Source organism: Eptatretus burgeri, chromosome 6 (genome assembly GCF_056783735.1).
Source record: "Eptatretus burgeri isolate ZD-2024b chromosome 6, Ebu_testis_v1, whole genome shotgun sequence".
Classification (NCBI taxonomy): domain Eukaryota; kingdom Metazoa; phylum Chordata; class Myxini; order Myxiniformes; family Myxinidae; genus Eptatretus; species Eptatretus burgeri.
Genome location: NC_140966.1, coordinates 18965409 through 18974340, shown reverse-complemented (window position 1 = coordinate 18974340; position 8932 = coordinate 18965409).

Sequence of the window (8932 nt, the reverse complement as noted above, 5' to 3'; positions counted from 1 at the left end):
GGGAAATTTTGTAATTTTTAACCACAAAATTGTACATTTTATGATGCTCTTTGATGCAAAATTAAAGCAGAATAATCATGTTTTCCTGATTAATTTAAGTTGTCACAACAGGAAAATGTATCAAAAACTTCCATGAGGCATTATTTTGTGAAAGAGGTATTTTTCGTTATTATTGGGAAATAATATTATTGTGTCGGCTATTCAAGTACACAAAAAATCGGTAGATTACTGCCAAAAGTGGTCACGTTGGTAACTATACTATTCTGCCAGCGCAAAAGTTGATAAATGTCTAATGAAAATTACTTATTTATGCTGCTATACAATTATTTTGAGAAACAAATTGTAATCTATCATTTACTTGGCAATCACAGAAATAGAAGTGTAGCATGATATAGTTTGTACATAATATTAAAATCGTTGTTAAGTAATGAATTAAAACATTCAAGCAACGAGAGAGTCATAGAACACTTTACTCCACATAGTGTTCAGGTTAATAATTCAATTGAAATAAAATAATGAATAAATCTATACGAATAAGTGTGTGTGTGTGTGTGTGTGTGTGTGTGTGTGTGTGTGTGTGTGTGTGTGTGTGTGTGTGTGTGTGTGTGTGTGTGTGTCCGCTGTTTCTCGACAACCTCTGGTCCGATCTAATTGAAACTTGCCAGATATATTGCTGGGGACCTGAGGATGTGCCTTTTCAAGGTATGATATTAATCGGACAAGTGCTTCCCAAGTTATGGCCATTTATTTATAAACCAATGGGAAGACACGTTGTTGCGTGGGTTGCGTGAAGACACGTGGGCGTGGCCGATGGGGAAGGGAAGCACAGCCACGTTCCCCATTACGGGTTACAACGTACGGGCTTCCGGAGAGTGATGACTGTGTATTCTAATAATTTCTCGATTTCTTATGCGCATTTATAGATAAACACAATGGCCCAAGTTATGATCATTTTCATATTAGACGGTGTATAAATTTCGGTAACATCAGAGTGCTGGTATGCTCCGAACCAGGAAGTAATTTTTTTTTCTCTCTCTTCTCTTCTCTTTTTGTTTTTCCTTGCCACGACATTGCGAAAAGGTAAAATACGTTGGCGCTAATTGAATAATTGGGTATTAAAAATAAATTGCGAATAATCGTAACTGCGAATAATATTGAACTTCCGGGTCACGCACGTACGGCACGTGAGAGCGAAGAAACGGCCTGTGTGGTTTATTTATTTATTATTATTATTATTTTTTTTTTTTTTTTTTTTTTTACGGGCACGTACTAGTATATATAATTCCAGCAGTGTGTGTGTGTGTGTGTGTGTGTGTGGGTGGGTGTGTGTGCGTGTGTGTGTGTGTGTGTGTGTGTGGGTGTGTGTGTGTGTGTGTGTGTGTGTGTGTGTGTGTGTGTGTGTGTGTCCGCTGTTTCTCGACAACCACTGGTCTGATCTAATTGAAACTTGCCAGGTATATTGATGGGGACCTGAGTATGTGCCTTTTCAAGGTTTGATATTAATCGGACAAGTGCATCCCAAGTTATGACCATTTATTTGCCAAACCAATGACAAGAAACGTTGCTGCGTAGGCGTGGCCGATGGGGGAAAAGGCACCATTTAGTTACTGTGGCGTAGGAGTGGCAATGGTCAATGGCAGCGAATGTCATGGCAAGCAAAGACAGGAGGTAAACTTGATGCTAATTTGGATTTTAATTAACTCCGTGTGTGTAAGTATCACAGCAGTTGTTACTTCAATGCAAGCGATAATTCGTGGAATGCATGTGAACATTCCGTACGGGCACGCACTACTTCCGGATAGTGATGACTTACTGTATTCTAATAATTTCTCGATTTCTTATGCGCATTTATAGATAAACACAATTCCCCAATCCAGTCGTCGTTTATGAGAGCGAAGGAACGGCCGGTGTGGTTTTGTTTGAAAGTTTTTTTTTTGGCGGGGGGGGGGTTGCACGAGTTTTTTTGGGGGGGTTTGCACGTACGTGCACGCGAGAGCGAAGGAACGGCCTGTGTGTTTGTTTCTGGCACGCAGTTTGAAAGTTTTTTTTATTTAATTTTTTTGCACGTACGGCCATGCACATATGGGCACGTGCTCGTAGATATAGATATATAGATATACTGTATGTATACATTCAGTAATTTCTGTGTTGAGATGATTTACACAGAACATAATACAAACTTTTCTTTCCGAGAAATGTATTTGGAATGTTGGTGATATTGTATTGTTTGATTTTTTATTTTTTTTTGTGATATAAGTAGGTCCAAGTGGTCTAAATGGTCATGGGTCGAAGCTGTGTAATCTGTCTGGATGGTTTAAGGCAGTGTTTCTCAAGGTGGGGCGTGGCAATATTTTGGTGGGGCATGAGGATTCAGAATTAATGAATAAATATATGATCGCTTTCATAGCTTTGCCTTTTGAATACATATGTAGTATAGTATATACTGTAGTGTCTCCAATCATGGTGGGGCATTCGATTATTTTGAAAATCAAATGGGGCATGGGACAAAAAACGTTGAGAAACACTGGTGTAAGGGGTCGAAATGGTGCTATGGTCTAAAGAAGAGAGAGGGTCTTAGGGGAGGGCAATGAGGGGAGGGAATGGGAAGGCAATGAAGGGAGGGAATAGAGAGGCAGTGTGAGGAGAGGGAAAGGAATGGGAAGGAAGCATGAGGGAAGGGAATGGGAAAGCAGTTTGAGGGGAGTGAATAGGAAGTTTCTATGTGAGTTTCTATTTGGTAGAACCTTTTGATGCCCCACTTATTTTGATGTCAGAATGAAAACTCAGCAAAATGGGCATAACCATGTCAGATTATCATCAAGCACTATTGTGGGATAGTATTTCAAGGCTTAAACAGTGGTCTCCCTCATGTCTTTTTAAACACTGGCTAGTTCATTTTACTGAATATCTCTCCGTGCTTGTTGGACCATTACCTCAATTTGTCAGATTTTAATCTTCCCTTCCAAAAACACTTCATTTCTCTGCAGTTTTATCTCCATCTCCCTTCACCATTTCAATTTTTCTCACAATTATTACATATTTAACCTTGTTTTATCATGCAAAACATATCGTTGTGTTATAACCACAGTATAGATTATTTGTCAGTACTTTCCCTCCTTTGCAATTCTTTTCAAGTCACATTTTCAATTCGCACATGATATTGCAGATTCATATGAGTTTCATATCCTCATTGTCCTTCCTCTTTCATCCATGGTTCATATTCTGCAAGGAAATGCTGGGCCGAAGCATCTGGCATTGCTTCAATGCTTCCTTTTAATGTCGGGCCGTCCTGAGATTTTTTTTTTTTTTCTAAATGGATATTCTCATCTCTGGTTATACACAATGCTGAACATTTTTCCTTCTTGTTACCATTATTTTCATCCCTCATTTTAGCCCCACATAAGCACATATGACATTAAGTACAGATATTTGACTGCATGATATTTCAGAAATGATGCACAGAGGTTTTGAGTTGACATCATTCTTTATGCCTGATAATTGCATGGTTTCCTGATAAATATTTCATCTTTTTTCTCTATAACAACTGCACTTTCCACAAAACATATTGTACCTGTTGTCATTTTGAAAAGTTATCCCTTAAAAATATTTGACAATTCTTAAGCTTGGCTATTTTTTTCATCTAAAATACAGGGTGACCACAAAAGATGGTTATCTTTAATGTCATTGAATTGATTGAGGTTAGAACACGTGCTCTAGATGTTGGCACATGTTTTTTTTTTTTTTTAAATATGCTTTAGAGCTCATGCTCTAAAAAAAATGTATTCCTCTTACGAATTCGGCTGCAGTGATTGAACGGATTTTGTGGGTAATTGCTGTTTTGATATCACATATGGATTGTTGTTGCCTTATTTGTCCTGAGGCATCTAACCCTGAACTCGTTTTGAGTCTTCTTGATGGATTTCATTGTCAGGTAAATTTTAACTGAAAATGATTTTCCTTTCCTTGTCCATAGCATGTTGAAAAAAAAAATGGGGCTATCTTGACCAAATCAAAATCTGCTGACGATACACAAACTCCACTTTGTGCACCTGCAAAAAGTAAGAGGATATAATTAGTATGTAGGAGGTTATTTAAGGTAAGGTTGATGCCATTTTTTTTGTGGTCACTCGATAAACCGGCATAAGAAATTTCAACATAGTGCAAATAGTTATTGAGGTGTATATATGATTCACAGTATCTCCTGTTTGTGATCAATATGGATGACTCAATAATGAGGGAAGATAAGATGATCTAAACAGATGAAATAAAACATCTTACAGAGTAGTGGTAAAAAGGAAATTGCAAATGGGGAGGGGAGTGGGTGCAAATTGAGAAATATACGACAATTTGAGAAAAAGTGAATTACAAAAGAAGAGATAAGGATTCAATTCAATGTGTTTAGGTTAGAAAGTGAAAAGAAAAGAGGAGATTGAAGTAAAGGTTTTCTAAAGCTCAACCATTTTGTGCATCAAAAGATATGCAAAAGGTATAAGAGCAATGATTGTTGAAATTCCACCTGCTGTCTTCTGTACCTTATACTAGTTCTTGGTGATTCTAAATTGTCTTGAATTTAATTCTGGATAGACAAAGTTGAGAAGAAAATAACAATATTTAGAGGTTGTGAATTTTTTTATTTTTTTTTTGGTATACCTTGTCGAGGCTCGTATGAGAGCTAACACACAACTCACAGCAAGGGGGCATGAGACAAGAGGGGTGGGAGTGGAAGGGACAAAACAGTGGGGAACAGACACATTAGGTGAACTGTGGAAGGGAGAGGGATGGGGATGGGACGGGGAACATGGCGAAGAGAAGATGGACATTACAGGGACTTTCAGGAAGGAAAGCAGGGGAATTGAAGGAAGTGGGCTTGGGTGGATTATCGGGGGTAGAAAAGATCGAGGATTTGGATGGGGGAAGATAAGAGGTGGTGGTGAACAGCTGTTTTGAAAGCCTGGAGGGAAGAATGGGAAAGAATAGAGGGAGGAAGTTTATTCCAAAGGCGGGAAAAAAAGAGGAATGAAAGAGTGAAGATGAGCAGTGATTCGTGATTTTGGTAGTTTTACCAGAAGGGGGTTGTTGGCGGACCTTGAGCGCCCTGTGAAAATGAGGTGGGGACAAATCGCAGAGAGAGCAGGGGGGCAAGACTGGAGAGGAGTCGGTAGAAGACAGAAAGACCACCGACCAACCTGCGGTGATTGAGTGAGAGGCCCAAAGACTCAGCTTCATTGCGGGAGATGCCGATGATCTTAAATGCCCTGGTTTCCACAGCATGAAGCCGAGAAAGGTGGGATGAAAATGAAAATGAATTCCTCGCTAGTCCATCCATCGTGCTGAAAGTTGAGCTCAGAGGGAGTGTACTTGCCTTTGAGTGGTCTCGTCAGCCTAACCATAAGGTGTCAGTGTGGTATATCCCAGGAAGGGCATTGCATCACAAAGTTTTCCATCCTTTTGATGGATATTAATCTGGGGATGCCAGCATCAGTCGCTGCTTCCGGACATTAAATATCCGATGGTGTATTTCGTAAAGTGTAAACAATTTTTTCTGGCACCCTGGCCAAATCTCAAATTGCTACCCTGGCTAATCCTGGGAAGGCATCAGCAAGCAAACAATTGAAATCCTTGCCATGAGACTGCTTCGATGGCATGAATCCTGCCCTGGAACAACCCACTGATGAGGAAAAAAAAATCCATCCTGGTGCTCCACAAGAGGTGAGCAAAGATGCTGCACCACATCAAAATATACTATTCTTTCAAGGAGATGTTAAGGCAATTCTTCCTGCATCATTATTGTATGATGTACTGAATGTAAAAAAAAAATGTTGTCGACAATGAATTTACCATTATACTGCACCACAAAAAGGCAATAAAACCAAGGTAATCAACATACAATACAAATCAAAGTGCGATCACAATAACACAGGATATTTTTTTTACTTGGAAAGCGATGCAAACAAAAATGTAATCAATGAACCAAAACAAACATTAAATTTATATTGCGCTATATCTTACCTCTACTGGGATTGTGCGCTCAAGCAGAGACAGGGGAATGCTTCTGTTGAGTGATCTTGTGAACCCTCATTATTTTGGAGAAATATATAACGCATTTTATTCCTCCTCTTGTGACTCATGTAGTATGAGTCAAATGAATTATATATGACAGATACAGATTGCATTCTGGTTATATATTATTCATGTTTAATTTCTCTTAATAGTTTATGAAGAAGATGGGCATTCCAAATTTTACTGGAACAAGATTCTCATAATTGTCCAAAAAACTCCAGTATATATTTCCAGTATATATATATATATATATATATATATATATATATATATATATATATATATATATATATATATATATATATATATATATATATATATATATATATATATATATTATAAATTCTTCAATGTAATTCAGACAAATATGGGTTCCCTGACCAGCAACTTCAATGCAGGAGGAGACCATTAGGCCCTTGAGAGTCTGTGCTATGGTTGCCAACCTATGGCTATTTGTCCCCACTCTGGATTTTTTAAATGCTGAGTGTCAAGCAAGGAAGTAGCATGCACCATTTTTGTCTCCTACCCGGACTAGGTCAGAGACAGTGGACATTAAAATGAGCTCCAACCGCCCGATCATCTATCCATTACCGATCATCCATCCATGTACTTTTGTGTACGCGATATTTCAAAAACCGTTGAACATTTAACTTTCATATGGGCAGAAATCTATTCCTCATGACATTATCTCAACCTAATTTTTTTTTCCGGCTGTGATTGGGTGAATTCTGTTGCCATGGAAATAATCTCGGTAACTTGGCTTGTGTGCGCGACATTTCAAAAAACGTTCAAGGTTTAGCTTTCATATTACATCTCATCACTAATGCGGCGACAGCACACTGAGATATTGAGTCTTTGGGATAACCTCAGGAATTTCTCAAACTAACACTGCAAGCTTTATAATGGAGAGTTAAGTCTGCTCATGCGCATTTGCACCAAATTTACTGTGTAAAGATATTTTCACACGATGAAGATCAACATTACACTTAAAACTAGGAATTCTTAATTAAATTGATATAAAAATATGAATTATGGACACTTTCATTGAGCTGAACAAGAACTATAATGCATGATGCACATATAAAATGTGCAGCAGACAAGTTCTGACATAAATCCATCAGGTAAATGCAACACAATTATTTTTCATACATGTTCCATTCATTGTACATGTCTTTATGACTTTGCATATTTCTGATTGAGAACCCAAATTTCTATCTTATATCTTCTTAAAAAGTCGAGTGATCCTGCTGCATGCCATCTTGCTACGAGAGGCTGTGGCTGATGATGATTCATAGAAGTACTTGTCAAGTGTCACTCTCTGAGTGATTTTTCATTATTTTCTCCACCAGATCCAATTCTTAAATCTCACAAAATATTTTGATTATATTGTTTAATTAGTCCGTGAGAGTAAATTGTGTTTCCAAACTAAGGCACATTTGACCAGACCGAACAAAATGGTAAATTAGGACTTCATCAATAGCAAGTGAGGGGTGTCCGAGGGTATCCAAGGATGCGCCTGATAAAGGATATAATTAAATAAGGCCTTTAATTATCTTCAAAAAATGAGTGTTTTAACCCAAACACCCAATTTTCACTTATGCACTTCCTTGGAGTTCCCATAGTATGCATACAAAGTATCAGGCCACTAGGTTTCATGGTTTGGAGTTACGAAGGAAACACACGCACACACGCACACACACACACACACACACACACACACACACACACACACACACACACACACACACACACACACATTTTGTGCGAGTATCAAAAACTGAAATGATACTTTTAGCTCACTGAAAGTGTCCATAAATCATTTTATATCAGTTTAATTAATAATTGCTAGTTACTCTTGCCAAAGGAGAGTATTGCACTTGGGTCCATTTGTGACTTGGCAAAAAAAAAATTCTGCCATGTATGTTGTTTGGTCTGTCGTGTTTGTTGGATTCGCTATATATGCTAGATATCCCTTATTTTTGGGTTTTCCGTGTGTGTTTGTGTGTGTGTGTGTGTGTGTGTGTGTGTGTGTGTGTGTGTGTGTGTGGGTGTGTGTGTGTGTGTGTGTGTGTGTGTGTGTGTGTGTGTGTGTGTGTGTGTGTGTCTGCAATGCGAGGTTTTGTGTCTATTTACCGTCATTTTTTATGAGGGGCTTAGGAAAGTGGGCGGAGCTTCGGGAAAGTGGACATGGTTGATGAAAAGTGGGAGTGGTGTAGGAAAGTGGGAGTGGTGTAAGGAAGTGGGCGTGGCTTATGGAAAGTGGGCGTAGCTTATGAAAATATTGTGTGGCTCAGGAGGTGTGGTCAAACAAGAGCATTGAGAGAAGTTTATTGGGTTTCCCGTGTGTGTGTGTGTGTGTGTGTGTGTGTGTGTGTGTGTGTGTGTGTGTGTGTGTGTGTGTGTGTGTGTGTGTGTGTGTGTGTGTGTGTGTGTGTGTCTGCAACGCGAGGCTCCACAGCACAAACCAGCAAACCAATAATTTATTTATTTACCGAAAACGATTCCTCACCCACACACCACCTCCAATTATTTATTTATTTACCGGAAACGATTCCCAACCCACACACCACCTCCAATTATTTATTTATTTTCCGAAAACGATTCCACGACCCACACTCCACCTTTAATTATTTTTTTATTTATTTAGCGAAAACTATTCCCCACCCGCACACCACCTCCCATTATTGGATTCGCTATATATGCCAGATATTGGATTCGCTATATATGCAAGATATCCCTTTATTGTCGGGTTTTCCGTGTGTGTGTGTGTGTGTGTGTGTGTGTGTGTGTGTGTGTGTGTGTGTGTGTGTCTGCAACGCGAGGCTCCACAGCACGAACCAGCAAACCGATTTCAATGAAACTTTGCCAACAT